This window comes from Dendropsophus ebraccatus, chromosome 4 (assembly GCF_027789765.1).
Source record: "Dendropsophus ebraccatus isolate aDenEbr1 chromosome 4, aDenEbr1.pat, whole genome shotgun sequence".
NCBI classification, from domain to species: domain Eukaryota; kingdom Metazoa; phylum Chordata; class Amphibia; order Anura; family Hylidae; genus Dendropsophus; species Dendropsophus ebraccatus.
The window spans coordinates 158,476,282-158,495,537 of NC_091457.1; the positions used below are offsets into that span (position 1 = coordinate 158,476,282).

General features: G+C 44.1%; 1 protein-coding gene across 1 annotated transcript in view; it reads right to left on the minus strand.

Moving 5' to 3' along the window:
- The window catches only part of LOC138790089 (putative defense protein 3), a 42,679-nt gene extending 36,603 nt beyond the window's left edge, over window positions 1-6,076 (minus strand). Inside the window, exon 1 of the mRNA XM_069969045.1 lies at window positions 5,989-6,076. The gene's annotated coding sequence lies outside the window, so the exon portion shown is untranslated. The remainder of the gene's footprint in view (window positions 1-5,988) is intronic.
- Between the last annotated feature and the right edge of the window lie 13,180 nt (window positions 6,077-19,256).

Sequence of the window (19,256 nt, forward strand, 5' to 3'; positions counted from 1 at the left end):
ACGGTGTAAGCGCAAAAAATCCCAAAGTGCAAAATTGCGCATTTTTGGTCGCATCAAATCCAGAAAAATTGTGATTAAAAGCGATCAAAAATTCACACATGCGCAATCAAGGTACCGATAGAAAGAGCACATCATGGCGCAAAAAATGACACCTCACACAGCCCCATAGACCAAAGGATAAAAGCGCTATAAGCCTGGGAATGGAGCAATTTTAAGGAACATGTTTTTGTTAACAATGGTTTGAATTTTTTACAGGCCATCAGATAAAAGAAAAGTTAAATATGTTACATATCGTTATAACGACTTGAGGAACATGGATAACAATTCAGTTTTACCCCAGGGCGAATAGCGTAAAAACAAAAAAACAATAAATAAAATAAAATTTAAAAAAATGCATTTTTTCCCCATTTTCACCACACTTTTCTGTACTTTATGAAAAAATTCAGCCTGTCATTGCAAAGTACAATTAGTGGCGCAAAAAGTAAGGGCTCATGTGGGTCTCTAGGTGAAAAAGTGCTATGGCCTTTTAAACACAAGGAGGAAAAAGCGAAAACGCAAAAATTGACATTGGCCGGGTGTAGCAGGCCAGATTAACCCCTGTCCAGAGTATACCCCGGGGTATAAAATAGCCTAGGCCAAACTCTACCCGGTGTGTAATATTGCCTAGACCAAACTATACTCCAGGGTGTAATATAGCCTAGACCAGAGTATACCCTTCCAGGCCAGAATATATCCATCTAATGGCGAACCAGGCCACAGGGGATAAACCCTACACCTGGGGGTGTAAAACAGCCTAGGCCATGCTATATCTCTCCGGGCCATAATGTTATTACTTCACTGGTTTTCTCACCCTTGGCCCAGGCCAGTATACCCCGGGGATGCTGCAGGGCTTCTCCTGCGCTCCTTCTTCCTCCCGATCCCGCGCGCAGCAGCAGCTTCGGTGTGGCCTGTCTGAGCTGACAGATTGCTCAGCCAATCACTGGCTGCGGCGGACCCGGACAGTGATTGGCTGAGTGGACTGTGAGCTCATACAGGCTGCTCTGAAGCTGCTGCTGTGCTCGGCACCCGGGAAGAAGAAGGAGCGCAGGAGAAGCCCTAGAGCATGGTGAGGTAATGTATGGTTTGTTAAATCGTCAGTCGCCCACTGCGCATTGCTATTCCATCGTAGCGATGCGTGGTCGGTGACCGATGATTTTAGGTTTGCACATAAATGAACAATCAGCCAATGACACGATCATCGGCTGATCGTTGTCTCTATTCTACGGAGCGATAACACTGGTCAACAAATTTACAAAAGTTGTTTGGTTCAGAAAAAAAATTATCCATTTCTTAAGGATTTTTATCTGCTGAATTCAAATATCACAAGGAAAAATGTTGATTGTCTTTAGTTTCTCTGATATGGGAGATTTCTCATGTTCCTGTTTTGTGAATTGTATAGAATACAGTATAATAGCCGACATATTTATTACTTCTGCAATCATAAGGAAGCACGGTTACTGTTCATAAACTTTTGAAATATATTCATAGGAAACTTAGTTCTATCTAAAATCAACTGCAATTTACAGGCAGATCCAAGAATTGTTACAAATTAATTATGTTTATTGACCTCTGGAATGTCGCTCCTTATTCAATGGCTTCTCAGTGCATTTACACGTCTTTTGTATTCATACATGGGATTGTCTCTGATAATTGTCCAACAGTAATCTGCAAGCATTGATGGCTTCCATTTACCTTGATACCTTAGGCTAGGTTCACACTGCGTTTTTGCAATCCGTTTTTATCATCCGTTTTTTGCAAAAAATGGATGAAAATCGGATGCATTTGTGTGCATCCGTTTTGATCCGTTTTTCCATTGACTTCCATTATAAAAAGAAAAAACGTATTGAAACGGATCCGTTTTTTTTAACGGACACCAAAGTAGTGTTGACAGCACCCCAGTATAGTGTTGACATCTCAGCACCCCAAAATTAGTTATGTTCAACTGTTTTCATGTCGGAACCTTTTTGGCTGTTGACCAGTGTAATGGGCCGAATCGGGCTGATTCGGCTGATTATCGCTCTGTGGAATAGGTCCCTAAGCCGACTAACGGCGTGGGACCCCGGCGCTGAGGAGGAAGGTAAAACACATACCTTTCTCCTCAGTGTCCCTCCTATAGGGGGCTATCAGCAGGTTAGATTCGCCTAACCTGCTCATAGTCCCCATTTAACCATAGTGTAGATTGACTTCAGCTAAACCTTGATGAGACAGTGACACCAAGTGGGGGGAGTAGCATACTACAGCTCTAAGTCTCAGAGTATATACACATAGTACCGACCTATACTTGCTAGAAAGGAGCAGTGGACAACCGCAGTCTGGGACACTGCACACTCTGTGCCCTGAATTAGGGCGGGTTCACACTACGGAATTCTCGCGGACAAATCCAGATTTTACAGGCTAGGTCCACTCAACACTACAGATGGCAAAATCATGAATCTTTTTTGTAACGATCTGCATTGAACTCTTATTATTGGCGCCATAACATGTTGGATCCCGTTTTTTCTAGTTAAACCAGCCCAGGGTCTCAGAGGTCCATACAGTTATCGCAGCTCTCAGCTTTGGGTATGGATTAGAGAATGGGTCTCCAGACTGCGGCCCTCCAGCTGTTGCAAAACTACATTTCCCATCATGCCTGGACAGCCAAATCCAAAGCTTTAACTGTCCAGGCATGATGGAAGTTGTGGTTTTGCAACAGCTGGAAGGCCGCAGTTTGGAGACCCATGGATTAGAGAATGTAAAGTGTACCTGTCATTTCAGAAAAACATAGGCTAGGTTCACACTGCGTTTTCAGCATCCGTTTAACGGATCCGTTTTTTGCAAAAAACAGATTGCAAAAAAACAGATGCATTTGTGTGCATCCGTTTTTGATCCGTTTTTCCATTGACTTCCATTATAAAAAAAAAAACGGATCAAAAAGGATGCGTTTTTTTTTGACGCACAATAAAGTACTGTTGACACTACTTTTTTGACCGCTAAAAAAAACGGATCCGTTAAACGGATGCTGAAAACGCAGTGTGAACCCAGCCTTACAAATACTGGTCAACAGCCAAAAAGGTTCCGACATGAAAACAGTTGAACTTAACTAATTTTGGGGTGCTGAGATCGAAAATGATGTTCAAATTTTGAAATTTGCTCTAATTTTCAAGATATAGATGTACTTTCTATACTTCTCACAGCCTGTAATACAATACTAGGAAAAGTTTGCATCATCAGTATTGCATCATCAACTGGTATATTGCATCATCTTAGAATGACCAATATGGAAAAAAGGTATCAGGGTAAGGGTATGTTCATATTGCGTTTTTGTCCACACGTCGGGCTGCACGTCGGGAATCAGTGAGAAGCCGACGGCCACATTGACTTAAATGAGCAGGACGGAGTCATTATGTAACAACGTTCTGCTCATTTACCGGACCTACACGGCTTTTGTGCAGGACTCAAAAGCGTAGTCGACTACGTTTACAGTACGTCCGGCAAATGAGCAGAACGTTGTTACATAATGACTCCGTCCTGCTTATTTAAGTCAATGTGGCCGTCGGCTACACGGCAGCATCCTTTTCTCACTGATTCCCGACTTGCAGCCCGACGTGTGGAAAAAAATGTGATATGAACATACCCTAAGACTAAGTTCACACTGTGTTTTTGCAATCTGTTTTTTCCATCCGTTTTTCGCAAAAAAAAACAGATAAAAAAACTGATGCATTTGTGTGCATCCGTTTTGATCCGTTTTTCCATTTACTTCCATTATAAAAAAACAACAAAAAAAAAAGGATCAGTTTTTTTTAACGGACACAAAAGTAGTGTCAGCTACCTTTTTGTGTCGGTAAAAAAAAAACGGATCTGTTTTGATCCGTTTTTTTTTTTATAACGGAAGTCAATGGAAAAATGGATCAAAACGGATGCACACAAAACGGATGAAAAAAAAAAAAAAACAGATTGCAAAAACGCAGTGTGAACCTAGCCTTCATGGAACCCGTCAATGCTTGCAGATTACTGTTGGACAGTTAGTTCTAGTTTACATATATAAGTTGCATCCATTTCAATTTTTTTCAAAGATTTTGACCACAACTGATGTCAATTTTGGCATCAGTTGTCATCAGTTTTTCTATCCTTTTTTCAGAAAAAAACTATCAGTTCCTATGATTTAATCAGTTTCCATACGTTTATTTCATCAGTTGTCATCATTTTTTTTCTCTTCAGCATTACAGGGGGCGATCTACTGTATATAGGGACACTGGAGCCCTCTACTGTGGGCAGCAATACATGGGGGCATCTCCTTCTACAGGGATGGGGAACCTTGGCTCTCCAGCTATTGCAAAACTACAACTCCCATCATGCCTGGATATCCCAGAGGAGCTGGGGGGCTTCCCCTCTGCAAGGGGGCACTCTGCTGCATGGCCAGGGTGACAAGGGTTAATGGGGGGGGGGGGGGGCACGGACAGGGACATTTCTATGGAGCGCCGGAGGCAAAAGCTGGAGGAAGCATAATGCATGCGTCTGTGCACGACATGCCTCCGGCGCTCCATTCACTTTGGTGAATGCAGTGTCGGATAGCTGAGCTGTCCGTACGTCAGAACGCTGCATGTAGCGTTCTGACGTGCGGTCTGTCTGTCTGTCAGTCCGGCGGCATCAGTTGTAGAACGGATCATCCGAACTGTCCCATTGAAAACAATGGGATCAGTTCAGAGACGCATTTCCCTCTGGTGATTCTCTACTGCGCTGGAGGGAAACGCCGACGGATGGAGGCATGTATGTAAACAAGGCCTTATCAGAGACAATCCCATGTATGAATACAAAAGACACGTGTAAATGCACTGAAAAGCCATTGAATAAGGACCTACATTCCAGGTATAAACATATTTAAACATTATTAAACATAATTAATTTGTAAAAATTCTTGGATCTGCCTGTAAATTGTAGCTGATTTCATACAGAACTAAGTTTCCTATGAATATATTTCAAAAGTTTTCGAACAGTAAACTTGCTTCCTTATGATTGCAGAAGTAATAAATCTGTCGGCTATTATACTGTATTCTATACAATTCACAAAACAGGAACATGAGATTCTTCCATATCATAGAAACTAGAGACAATTCACATTTTTCCTTGTGATATTTGAATTCAGCAGATAAAAATCATTAAGAAATGGATCATTTTACTTCTGAACCAAACAACTTTTGAAAATTTGTTGACCAGTGTTATCAAATGTTTTCGTCATTGGGGGGTCCGGGTGGTGAGAAGCCCACTGATCGCTAAAACAAATGGGGAGAATACATTCTATGGGGTTCATAGACAGCTTAAAGTAATTCTTCCCATTCGTTCTCAGCACCTGGACCCCCATCAATAAAAACTTATATAACATATAAAGTTTTTAAGTATATCAGAAAGTTACTGTGTGTATCTGCGGCAGATATATATATATATATATATATATATATATAGACCAACAAAACACAACAATCACTGAACTCAGGGAGAACAGTGAAAAATTCCAATGGAGTACTCATTTACGAGTCTCCATTGATTGTCCCATACAAAATTTGAATATGCAAAAAAGGGGTCCGTGGAGCCTCAGTTACGAGTCTCAAAACACAGGAATAGCCAGATATCCCTTTATCTCCAGAGAAGGAAGCCCATTGCCAAGGGGTGCCTCCTAGTGGGGAGAGCACCAAACCACCCTGATATGTAGTCCCTCAGGTCCTCACTCTGTTGCGAGCTTTGGGACCTAAATAGGGATATCTGGCTATTCCTGTGTTTTGAGACTCGTAACTGAGGCTCCATGGACCCCTTTTTTGCATATATATATATATATATATATATATATATATATATATATATATATACAGCACAGCAAGAGTACCACAAGACCAGCAGCTTGATTGTCTGCCTATATACAGTATTCCCTATGCTTGCAGATTACTAGAGTTTATAAGACTAGAAAGTAACACTCACCAGGATGTGCGTCCTGTCTGTATCCCTCTATGTCCAGTACATGGGAGATGTCATGTAATACAGTGGGAGGCTATGGGAGGATCATCCCCAGGTGCAGGAGGCAGGAGCTCACACCCTGCAGGTTCTCTCCTCCTCCTCCTCACAGGGACTGGTGTACATGTAATTAATGGTAAAGTCCTATAATACCAATACTAATACTGATCACATGGGGATTGTACATTGTAACTACGTAACCAGAGTGAGATTTCTCATCACTTCCTCACGTGAACATTTAAAGGAGTGACAGAACTGGTGTCAGAAAGTTATTTAGATTTTTAAAGTACTTCTATTAAGTCTTCCAGTACTTATCAGCTGCTGTATGTCCTGCGGGAAGTGTTGTATTCTCTCCAGTCTGACACAGTGCTCTCTGCTGCCACCACTGTCCATGTCAGGAACTGTCCAGAGCAGGAGATGTTTTCTATAGGGATTACCTACTGCTCTGGACAGTTGTGCGTAAAGCTTTCTGATAAACCAGTATATCTAATCCTATTGTGTGTGATGCTGTCTAATGGGCCAATGTATCTAACCTACTGTATTTTGTGTGATGCTGTCTAAACCTCTGTCATGTAATATACAGTCTGCAGTGCTAGTGTATCTAAGCTATCACCTGTGATGAGGGAGGGGTAGGTGGCAGGGCAGTCAGCCGGCAGCAGCAGCTGCGTACAGTGAGGTAACTGGTATTGGTTGTGTATATAGTGCTGAGAATGTGACATATTACGGTCATGATGTTATACTGTATGTAGGAGAGGGTATTATGTACAGAGGAGGAGGTGTTATAGATGGGCCTGTGGCTTGGCAAGCTGGGATTTGTGGAGAAGGGACTGGGGATGCATAGACAGTGGCGTAGCTACCATAGAGGCAGGGTAGGCAGTTGCTATGGGGCCCATGCAGGAGGGGGGCCTGGGGGCGAAGATAAGAGTGTGTGTCCTTCAGCTTAACTCCTTATGTACTGCAGTGTGTAAGTGACCCAATGTCTACTTACATACTGCAACACAAAGAAAAGGGTTAACAAGCAGAAGACAGAGATCTCTGCTTCACTGCTCTGATAACCTCTGACCTCTGTTCTCCAGCTGAGCAATCAAGTAGGAAAATGTGCAGAGCTCCATGCAGAGGTCAGGGGTTTTCAGTGCACCAGCAGTAAAGCAGATAAATCTATTTATATATGCAGTGCGTTGTGTTGTGTGTAGGGGAGGGGGGCCCCTTAAATTTTTTTGCTATGGGGCCTCCTAAATCCTAGCTACGCTCCTGTGCATAGATTGTCACTAATGCTATTACATCAAGAATAATGTATATATGGAGTGGAAAGTACACTGTGCTAGACAATAAGAGTGCCAGCCATAGTGCCCCCCATAATGACAGCCTGTATTCCCATTCCTTTACAATAGGGGGGGGGGTCACAGTGTGAAGCAGCACGGCTGCTGCCTCAAACACCAATAACATTTTAAGTTATTTAGAAAAATAAAATAGAGATTTAAGTCGATAATTGTATATAATGTAAAAAAAAAATGTGAGTTTTTATTTTTCGGCCATATCGCCCAGCCCATGGCTCTCAGAACAGCATATCTAGATGGCCTAATGGTAAGTATACAGACTACAACAGATATGGGCTCACAGGGTACAAAACCCTATGATCCCATAGCTGCACTCACCACCCTGTGATCCCATAGCTGTACTCACCACCCTGTGAGCCCCTAGGTGTACTCACCACCCTGTGAGCCCCTAGGTGTACTCACCACCCTGTGAGCCCCTACGTGTACTCACCACCCTGTGAGCCCCTAGGTGTACTCACCACCCTGTGAGCCCCTAGGTGTACTCCCACCCTGTGAGCCCGTACCGGTACTCCCACCCTGTGAGCCCATAGGTATATTCCCACCCTGTGAGCCCGTACCGGTACTCACCACCCTGTGAACCAATAACTGTACTTACCACCCTGTGAGCCCGTAGTTGCACTCACCCCCCTGTGAGCCCGTAGCTGCACTCACCACCCTGTGAGCCCATAGCTGCACTCACCACCCTGTGAGCCCATAGCTGCACCCACCACCCTGTGAACCAATAACTGTACTTACCACCCTGTGAGCCTGTAAAAGTACTCCCCCCCCCCCCGTGAGCCCGTAGCTGTACTCACCACCCTGTGAGCTCATATCTGTTGTAGTCTGTATACTTACCAAATAGTTACCAATTTTTTTTTATATTGGATGTGTTTTTTATGTATTGATATGGCTTGATAGAACTTGGAAGTTCAGAGCGACGTCAGGATGACAACCGGGGGCGGACAAACTGTCTCGGGTCACCCATTGTCTTTTTAATATAAATGTAAGCTGATTTGTAACCATGATATGCCTGATGAAGAGGGGATTTTGACCTCAAAACTGACACCAGAGCCGAGAGTTTTTCTCTCTTACTACATGGGAGAAACCAGGCAGATTTTCAAAAAGGGTTTAGCGTCAAAATGGATACCACCAGTTTTTTTCTGTATATTGAAGAACTGTGGTGCCCACGGTGGTGGGTGGACGACCGGTCACTTGCTATGTGGTAACACGTGACGCCACTGCTGTAGCGGTTGTCGAGATATAGCTCAGCCAGATGGTAAAGTGTTGTGACGGAGGCGCACCTGCTTTTATTTTAGAGTGGCGAGTTTGTACTTAGAGTCCAGAAACTTTAGGAACTTTAGAAGAAGTAGAATACTGAAGACTTGAAAGTAGACTTTTACTTGTGCCCTTGTTTTGACCTTATCTGTTGTGTACCACCTGTTTCCCCACCAGTGTCGGGTGACCTGTCCTATGAGGGTGACACAAGCCACAGACCTTGTTACCTGAGTTGAGCAAGGTGGCCAATTTACCTTGTGACACCTGCGCTGCTAGATAGAGTATGTAGGCTTCTAGCAACTTTGCTCTATCCAGATCAGTTCCTCTGCTATAGGATACCGTCCTGCACCTTTAGACTTGTTCTCGGCGTGAGTTGGGGTTTCTCTCACTTCTTTCCTTTGAGTAGTTTAGCACTGCATAGTGTGTAGAAGTGCTGCTTTCAAAGAAACTGGTGTCTGAGTCTCTCATGTGCGTCTGCTCTACACAGGAACCTAAGACTGACTAAGAGTGAGTGTATACTTCCTCTCACCATGTGACAACTTCCTACAGAAGGTGTAATGTCCCCTGTGAGTGGTGGAGAAGAAAGTATATAGAGAAAAGAGCTTAGAGATAGGTAGAGAAGAAGAGAAGGTCCTCATTGGTGTACAGATTACAACAAACAATAACCCTTTTGTTACCTGCAGCTGTGCAAAATATAAGTACAGTTACATACAATAGTGACGTCTTGTGGCAAAACTTAGGTACTACTTCACTGCCTCAGTTACTTGAAGTACAGACGTTTGTGAGGGGTGTAACATACTAGTAGGGAGACCACAGATGGAGCGAGACATGATGTCCCAGATGTGCCCATTTGATTTCACAGAAGTTTGATGTACTTGGAGTTATATTGTGTTGTTTAAGTGCTCCATTTATTTTTTGAGCTGTGTATCTTTTTTTCTTAGACACGCTCTATGGGAAGCAGTAGCATCATTGTGTGTTTTGCAGGGTTCACTACTTGCTGTCATTGCTACCAAATATTACTAAACAATCAGATGTTTGGCTCCAGGCTGCCCTTCCTAACAATGGCCTTCACCAAGATATATTTTATATAACAATATTCCTATTGTTATATTGCAGAGTCACAAGGTTTTCCTAGCTTTGAAAGCGGCTGCAACAACAATGACCTTAGAGTTATTGTTTGTACAGGGTACAGGGCGGATAGATGTAATGTCATCACTGACACCATAAATCCAGCTTTGGTATAGTTACCTGTTAAAGGGGTTATCCAGACAACCCCTCCTCTCCGCAGCCACTTTTGCTGTTAAAGGGAACCTCTCATTCTGGAGACCAGGACACAGCCCACCCTACCCTGTAATAAAGATTTGCATACTTACCCTTTCAGTCCTGGTGACATCTGGATGACGGACAGTGATTTGCAATGAATGTCGGACCCATCTATGCTCATTAGCATAATGAATGTGAAAAAGAGAAGCGGGAATTTCTTTGCATCCAGAGCACCACCAGGACAAAGAGGGTAAGTATACACACCTTTATTACGGAGTAGGGTGAGTTTTGCCCCGGTTTCCAACATGACAGATTCCCTTTAAGACCAGGTGGTATTTTTCAAATCTGACCGATCTCTAATAACTTTAACACACACATTATCCAAGTGATTCTTGCATTTACAATATACCTACTCTGTGTCAGCATTATTTGGTAAAGGTCCTTTTATTTTTTTGAATTTTATAGGTTTTAGAGGTTTAGTAGCAAATCGATCAAATTTCACGCACATTAACAGTGGCGACAATCTGGTATAGCAACAGGAGTAACAATCACGTACAGTAAGGGCCCTATTCCACCAGATGATTATTGTTCGCATAATCGTTAACAATTAACAATCTCAAACGACCGCTATTGCGAAAAACCTGAAAACGTTCACTCATTTCCATGGAATCATTTCCATGATAATCGTTAATTATGATCGTAATTGCGATCGTTTTTTTCTTTGCTATTTATTCGCTATTGCCTTCGTATCTATTGCGAAGGACCGAACGAGGTCCAGGTCTTATAAAGCGATCAACGATTTCTCGTTCGGTCGTTAATCGTTAACTGCATTTCAACCGAACGATTATTGTTTAGATTTGAACGATTTAACGATAATCTGAACGATAATCGTCCGGTGGAATAGGTCCCTAAGTATACACATCTTTATTATGGAGTAGGGTGAGTTTTGCCCCAATTTTCAACATGACCGATTCCCTTTAAGACCAGGTGGTATTTTTCAAATCTGACCGATCTGTAATAACTTTAAGATACAACTTATGCAAGTGATTCTTGCATTTACAATATGTTCACTCTGTGTCAGCTTTGTTTGGTAAAGGTCCTGTTATTTTTTTAGAATATTATAGGGCTTAAAAATTTAGTAGCAAATTGATCAAATTTCACGTACAGTAACAGTGGTGACAATCTGATATAGTAACAGGAGCGAGGTTCACCTACAATAAAAGTGGCAACAATCTGGTATAGTAACAGGAGCGACGATCACATACAATAACAGTGGCGACAATCTGGTATAATAACAGGAGCAACAATCACATACAGTAACAGTGTGACAATCTGGTATAATAACAGGAGCGACAATCACGTACAGTAACAGTGGCGACAATCTGGTATAGTAACAAGTGCAACAATTACATACAGTAACAGTGGCGACAATCTGGTATAGTAACAAGTGCAACAATTACATACAGTAACAGTGGCGACAATCTGGTATAGTAACAAGTGCAACAATTACATACAGTAACAGTGGCGACAATCTGGTATAGTAACAGGAGCAACGATCACATACAGTAAATGCACCACAAGGGAGCTAATACATAGAATATAACAAAGTGTACTACCTTTGTTTTCAACACGAAAAATATTACACGTACCAGATCCGCAGCGTATTTCACGCTGCGAGTTTACAGCAAAATCAGCTGTGGATCCTGGTGGTGTGAAGGTCTATGGCAGGGGTCCCCAAACTTTTCACACAGGGGGCCAGTTCACTGTCCCTAAGACCGTCGGAGGGCCGGACTATAAAAAAACAAACTATAATCAAATCCCAATGCAAAATGCCACAACCTCCCCCCCCCCCAAAAGTAAAAGCATCCCTCTTTCTTTCCACCCCTCACCCCACCCCCACTCAACCCCTCACTCCCCCCTCAACCAGCTTCCCCTAACTCCCCCTTTACACCCTCAACCAGCCCCCTCACCCCATATATTAATAATGTGTCCCTGCATTGTCCCCCATATAGTAATAATGCTCCCTGTTGTGCTCTCTATATAGTAATATTGTCCCCCTGCAATGTCCCCCATATAGTAATAATGTCCCCCTGCAATGTCCCCCATATAGTTATATTGTCCCCTTGCAATGTCCCCCATATAGTTATATTGTCCCCTTGCAGTGTCCCCCATATAGTTATATTGTCCCCCTGCAATGTCCCCATATAGTTATATTGTCCCCCATATAGTTATATTGTCCCCCTGCAGTGTACCCATATAGTTATATTGTCCCCCTGCAATGTCCCCCATATAGTTATATTGTCCCCCTGCAGTGTCCCCCATATAGTTATATTGTCCCCCTGCAATGTCCCCCATATAGTTATAATGCCCCCCCTCCAAAAAACAATTATTATACTCACCTAATAGTGCCTTTTCTCTCCTCTTCAGCCAGTCAGTCGCCGGAGGGATCCCCCAGCAGATGCAGCAACGTCATCACTGCCCCTGCCGGAGGATCCCTCAGAGATAATTTCCAGGTTACATCCGGGGCGGGGGGTTGGTGGTCCGTGCGGCACGGAGAAGGCAGGCTGCAGGGCCGACATCTCACACTGCTCTGGGATCTGCGGTCCATTGCACATGGCCCCCCAACCCCCTGCCCCGGATGTAACCTGGAAATGATCTCTGAGGGATCCTCCGGCAGGGGCAGTGATGACGTTGCTGCATCTGCTGGGGGATCCCTCCGGCCGGGATGTCGGCGGCAGTGTGGATGCAGGGCAGGGGCTGGCGTGATCCGGAAGGGGTAGCTCTTTTATAGGTGATCAGTGAGAGCAGTCTTCTCACTGACCACCAATGAAAGAGTTGTCCCTTCCGGAAGTGCGGCGGGGGCCGGATAAACGGCCTCGGGGGGCCGCATGCGGCCCGCGGGCCGTAGTTTGGGGACCATGGTCTATGGGGTTACATATCCGCAGTGGAATTTTCATTCCACTGTGGATATGTGAGCCGGCCCCTTTAACCGCCCAGCCGCCCCCGGCCTGGAGCATACATTACCTGCTCAGCGCCGCGGCTGTGTGTGAGGCTCCTGGCTCCCCTCGCTCCCCATCAGCCAATCACTGCTACCGTGCTGCGAATCAGCAAAATACGGAAGAAGGATGATATTTTGCAGATGTGTGCTCTAAGGTTTTGCCACTAGATGTCAGTATCTTTTATATATGTATTGCACAGATTAGTAATGGGTTACTGTTTTATGTGTACCATGTGCGCTTGCTGACCTATAGGAGATGCTCTCTGCTTCTAACCTCTTTCTTTCTCTTGCACACACTCCTTTCCACCATTGTATGCCATTAACAGGGAACTGCAAAGGCACATTCCTGACACTTTACTAGTATTCTCTCAAGTTCCGGCATAGTCCATTGCTACATTGGGTTAGGACTCCCTCGACCAACTCTTCTACTCTACTCTATTTTCAACTCTTCAAGCACCGCTACAACTACCTCTTTTCCACTCTACTACTGCAAGCATCTCCTCAAGCACAAATGAGTTCAAGTACTTAAGTCCGTGTAAAGATTTATTTTTTACAAAAGTGTATTGTACTACTAAGAGACTTCACAGTAAAGCTGTTGTATTTTTATATCACTGGGACTCTGTAATTTTTCCCTACACACCAGCACCCATACACACTAGCCGCACACCAAGGGCGGGGAACCTATTCCGTGTTGAGAGCCATTCGAGCATTAATAAAATCATTCGAGGGCAGCACTCAATGTTATACTGTGTGCGGCAGTGGGGTAGCGTGGGTGCGCAGGACCCAGGGCAAGGCAAAGTATTGTTCCCTTAGCGCCCCTGCTATTGTAGTTAACCCTCTGTGATGCACTTGTACCTAATGTGAATCCTTAGTGATGCCCCGTAGCCAGAGTTACCCCTAGTGAGGTCCCTGTTAGTCATAGTTAACCCCCCCCAGTGATGTCCCTGGTAGTCACTGGTAGTCATAGTTAACCCCCCAGTGATGTCCCTGGTAGTCATAGTTAACCCCCCAGTGATGTCCCTGGTAGTCATAGTTAACCCCCAGTGATGTCCCTGCTGGTCATAGTTAACCCCCCAGTGATGTCCCTGGTAGTCATAGTTAACCCCCAGTGATGTCCCTGCTGGTCATAGTTAACCCCCCAGTGATGTCCCTGGTAGTCATAGTTAACCCCCCAGTGATGTCCCTGCTAGTCATAGTTAACCCCCCAGTGATGTCCCTGCTAGTCATAGTTAACCCCCCAGTGATGTCCCTGCTAGTCATAGTTAACCCCCCAGTGATGTCCCTGCTAGTCATAGTTAACCCCCCAGTGATGTCCCTGGTAGTCATAGTTAACCCCCAGTGATGTCCCTGGTAGTCATAGTTAACCCCTCAGTGATGTCCCTGGTAGTCATAGTTAACCCCCAGTGATGTCCCTACTGGTCATAGTTAACCCCCAGTGATGTCCCTGCTGGTCATAGTTAACCCCCAGTGATGTCCCTGGTAGTCATAGTTAACCCCCCAGTGATGTCCCTGCTGGTCATAGTTAACCCCCCAGTGATGTCCCTGCTAGTCATAGTTAACCCCCCAGTGATGTTCCTGCTGGTCATAGTTAACCCCCCAGTGATGTCCCTGCTAGTTATAGTTAACCCCCCAGTGATGTCCCTGCTAGTAATAGTTAACCCCCCAGTGATATCCCTGCTAGTCATAGTTGACCCTCCAGTGATGCCAGGGCTGTGGAGTCGGTAAGCCGCAGCTCCGACTCCAACTCCGACTCGGACTCCTGAATTTTATCAGGACTGACTCCGACTCCGACTCCTTCATAAATGGCCGGTCAGATGCCAGGGGAGTTATCTATCACACTGGCTCAGCAGCTTCTCCCTAATGTCCTACATGATCCTGGGGCGACTTCTGAGGGAATAAGGAATATTGTATATAAAGCAGCTTCTCCTGTGTGTGCAGTGGATGCAGCCAGTCTCCAGCCTCCATGTCCTGAACAACTCAGAACTACATTAGATGGAGCAGGTGATTTTCCTGCTGACAATCTTCGATGTTTCTAACTAATATTCACCATACACAAAGTAACACTGCTAACAGTGCCAGATAGCTGTGACACAGAGGGGTCAGCCATACTGATAGAGTCACACATAGTGATGTTGAGGGTCACTGTGGGGGCAAGCAATAGCACGCACGCACACACACACAGCCTGCTGTAGCCATAGCATACACACACACACCCACACAGCCTGCTGCAGCTATAGCACACACACACAGCCTGCTGCAGCCGTAGCATACACACACACAGCCTGCTGCAGCCATAGCACACACACAGCCACACACAGCCACACACACCCACCCATGCAGTGCCCCCCATAAAAATAGAAATAAAAAAATACTCACACTCCTCAACAGATACTTTCTTCTTCCTGAGCTCTGGTCCCCAGAGGCTAATCAGAGAGCCAGGGAAGTAGCTAGGATTCATGGGGCCCCATAACAAAAAATACACATACTCCCTTGGCCCAGCACAATCCCCCAGCGTTCCTTCATTCTCCCAGCTCCCCAGAACAGGAGTGTTGTCACGCCAGGGAGCTAGGAGAAAAAACGCCAGAGGACTGCGCTGGCCCAAGTGAGTATGCTATGCCCCAGACCCCTAGGGGCCACTCCGCAGTATAGATGGTGCTAACAGGCAGGAACCGGGGCAGCTGTAGGATAATGTGGTCACGGTGTAGGCACGAGGGTGATACAGCTGGAAACCGGGCTCCTGACCATGCGGGAATACTGGGCATGCGATTCTTCGTTGTCCTTAGTCAGGGCACCAATTATCACACCAATGCCAAAGTTCAGAAACAACGGTAGTTGTATATTTATTGTAACGGTGGTAACTAGTAGCAACAGTCTCTCTGGATGCAACCGGGAATAAGGCAAACTTGAATAAAGCAGAGTAATGGGTGATGCTGCAATAGGCTGTGAGAGTAGCGTGCTGAATGATGGGAGTAGTAGTGAAACTAAAGTTGAGATGCTGGGTGGAATGAGACTTGACTGAAATACTTGCAGTTAAGGATTAGAGAAGATGATGATGAGAGGAATGAATGAAGAATGGCACCCAGATGAGAATCTTGAGACTTGAGACAGGAACACAGCCAGTGGACTGGAGCAGCAGAGCACACGCAGGCCTCTCTTAGCAGGGAGAGAGGACGGACAGAACTTGTCTCCTGAAGGTGGAGGACAAGACTCGACTGAACAGGAACGGCAGAGCAACTCACCCTATCCCCTCTGGGGCAGGAGATACACTCCCGTAGCACAGGAAGTCACATGGTAAGCCCCAGCCAAAAGCTCGATAACCATTGGAGTTACCATGGAAGCAGGGCACAGTCACGTGACATCCAGCCATTGCATCATCACACAATTAGGCATATACAGAGAAATATACATGAGAAGTACCATACTTGAACACTGGGAGGCGACATAATACCATTAGGCACTGATACCTGAATATACATGCAATAAATGAATGAAATAGCAGACCTGAATACTGCAGGGGTGACAATACACGCAGTTTGCAGTGGACCATAGCTTTCCAGAACAGAACTGGTTATAAGAAAAGTGTGAGCATAAGAAGGGCTGTTCTGGGACACTGCATACCTCCCTACTAGAAATGAGCCGACCTCGGCGAACCACAAGTTGAGGTAGATGTGGCCGAATGAACATAGAGGACCAGGACAACAAGACAAGAGGAAGGAATGTTAGTGTAAGTGAATATGTAGATGTGTGTTTCCCATGCTCAAGGCACAGGTGACAAAAGAAATATGAAGAGAAAGAAAACCCTAGTGGCAGGACTTCACCTAGGGGTGCCTAACGTACTCTGGTTACAGGTAGTTAAGTGCGTGGACCATCTGACATGGAAGTCAGGACTACTTAACTGCTGGCGGGGGACCCTCAATATTCCAGTCAGTTTGACAGTAGGTTTCTAATGACAATGAGTTACCCTACTGGAAAGAAAACTGTGAAGACCTGTGTACTGCCTTGGGTGTCTGTGCGAAGTGTCTTGGACACCTGAAAGAGAAAATAATTAAATAACAAAAGAAAGCATACATCTGGGTACCCTCATACACACCACTCAATCATACCACACAAGCACTCCATAGGCCAAACACACGAAAAGGTATCCAAGGTGCAATATGTACGAACAAATGTAAAGGTTAAGTATGACTATGTGTAGCAACTACGGTGTGTAGGGACAAGACAGGGGTGAACAGACACTGGAAACAAAAGGAAGGGAAATGCAAAAGACAACAAATACTGCGAGGTCTGGAGGAGGATTGGCTCACATAACTCTGAAGACATCTGAAGAAAACTGGCTCCAATAATCTTTCCAGCTGTAGATACAATAATACTATGCATGGAGAAAACAGAAGATTCTTCTGAAAAATACACTCTTTAGAAAATACACTTTCTCTGAGGCTATAGATATAAATATGTAGACTGACTTCTTTACTCAGAGGAGGAGGAAACTGTCTGACTCTGACATGAAAATATACAATGTGAGAAAATACTTTTTCAAAAGACACACTTTACTCTGAGACTATCTAAATGACTTTTCTGCTTACTCAGAGGTAGGAAAATATATATATATATATATATATATATGACTCTGACAAGAAAATAGACTTTTGACTACTGAAGTGCAATCATGAAATACAATAATAAACCTCTGACAATCACATAATCATGAAAAGTGTTTTAGGAAGAACTGGGTAAGTGTCTCTGTGTGGTAGAGTCTCTTTAGGCAACATAGAACATCGTCCATGTAAAAGGCTCTGGGACAGGCACAAGAACAGTTTGGTCAATGAGTGTCCATCAGCACATAGCTGGATGATAATAAGGGAACTTGGTCAGGAGGACCAGGCACGAACCTTGAACGTTGCATAGAACTTTTTAATCACACAGGAACAACAACAAAACAGGAACAGTTTAACCCCTTAGGGACCAAGCCCATTTGGGCCTTAATGACCAGACCAAATTTTGGACATCTGGTATGGTTCACTTAATCTGCTTTTTATTGCCCCATTTCTTCTGAGTTCAGACATATGACCATTGTGCCCCTAACTCAATGTCTAGGCGCACGGCAGGGCTCCAAATGAAGGGAGCACTTTGTGGTTTTCAGAGCACCAATTTAGCTTGAAAATCTATAAGGCCCCACTGTTGACTTGGAGGGGTATAGAGCTGCCAGAACAATAGAAAACCCCCACAAATGACCCCATTTTGGAAACTAGACCCCCTAAGGAATTTATCTAGGCGTATAGTGAGTATTTTAACCCCACAGTGTTTGGACATAATTATTTCAAAGCAGGTGAAAGTGACAAAATTTTCTTTTTTTTTTTTCTTTGTGTCACTTTAAAGACATGTTATCCTTTCTAAATGCATGATAAGGAGAAAATGCACCCCCTAATTTATTGCCCCACTTCTTCTGAGTTCAGACATATGACCATTGTGCCCCTAACTCAATGTTTGGACACACAGCGGGATCCAATGATTTTAGAGCACCCATTTTGCTTTAAAAAAATCTATTAGGCCCCACTGTTCACTTGGAGGGGTATAGAGCTGCCAGAATAATAGGAACCCCCACAAATGACCCCATTTTGGAAACTAGACCCCCTAAGGAATTCATCTAGGGGTACAGTGAGTATTTTAACCCCACAGTGTTTGGACAGAATTAATTCAAAGCAGGTGAAAGTGTCAAAATGTTCTTTTTTTTTTTTTTTTCAACGTGTCATTTTAAAGACATGTTTTCCGTCTTTCACACATAACAATGAGAAAAGGCACCCCCTAATTTATCATCCCATTTCTTCTGAGTTCAAAAATATAACTATTGTGGCCCTAACTCAATGTATGGACACACAGCGGGATCCAATGATTTTAGAGCACCCATTTTGCTTAATAAAATCTATTAGGCCCCATTGTTCATTTGGAGGGGTATAGAGCTACCAGAATTATAGGAAACCCCCAAAAATGACCACATTTTGGAAAATAGACCCCATAGGGAATATATTTTGGTCAAAATCAATGCACAGCGGGTAAATTAACAAACAAATTTTAAAAATCAACAGGTGTAAAAATTGTGAAATCCCTATTGGCAACAAAAAGCAGAGAATTAAAGCTGAGTACCCCTAAGGGGGTATGTCCCTAAAACAGCAACTACCTGTAAATATGACTATGTCTTGCCACAGAAGCAGAAATCTCGCATTTGAGTCACTTTGATGACATCAAGAACAACATTCTGGTTGGACATGTAGCAGGAAAAAAAAAGTTCTGTAGTGAAGCGCAATATATATATAAAAAAAGAGGAAGATCCAACTGTATGGAAAATTGGACTTTTTTTTTCAAAATATGAAAGAACACTTGTAGGG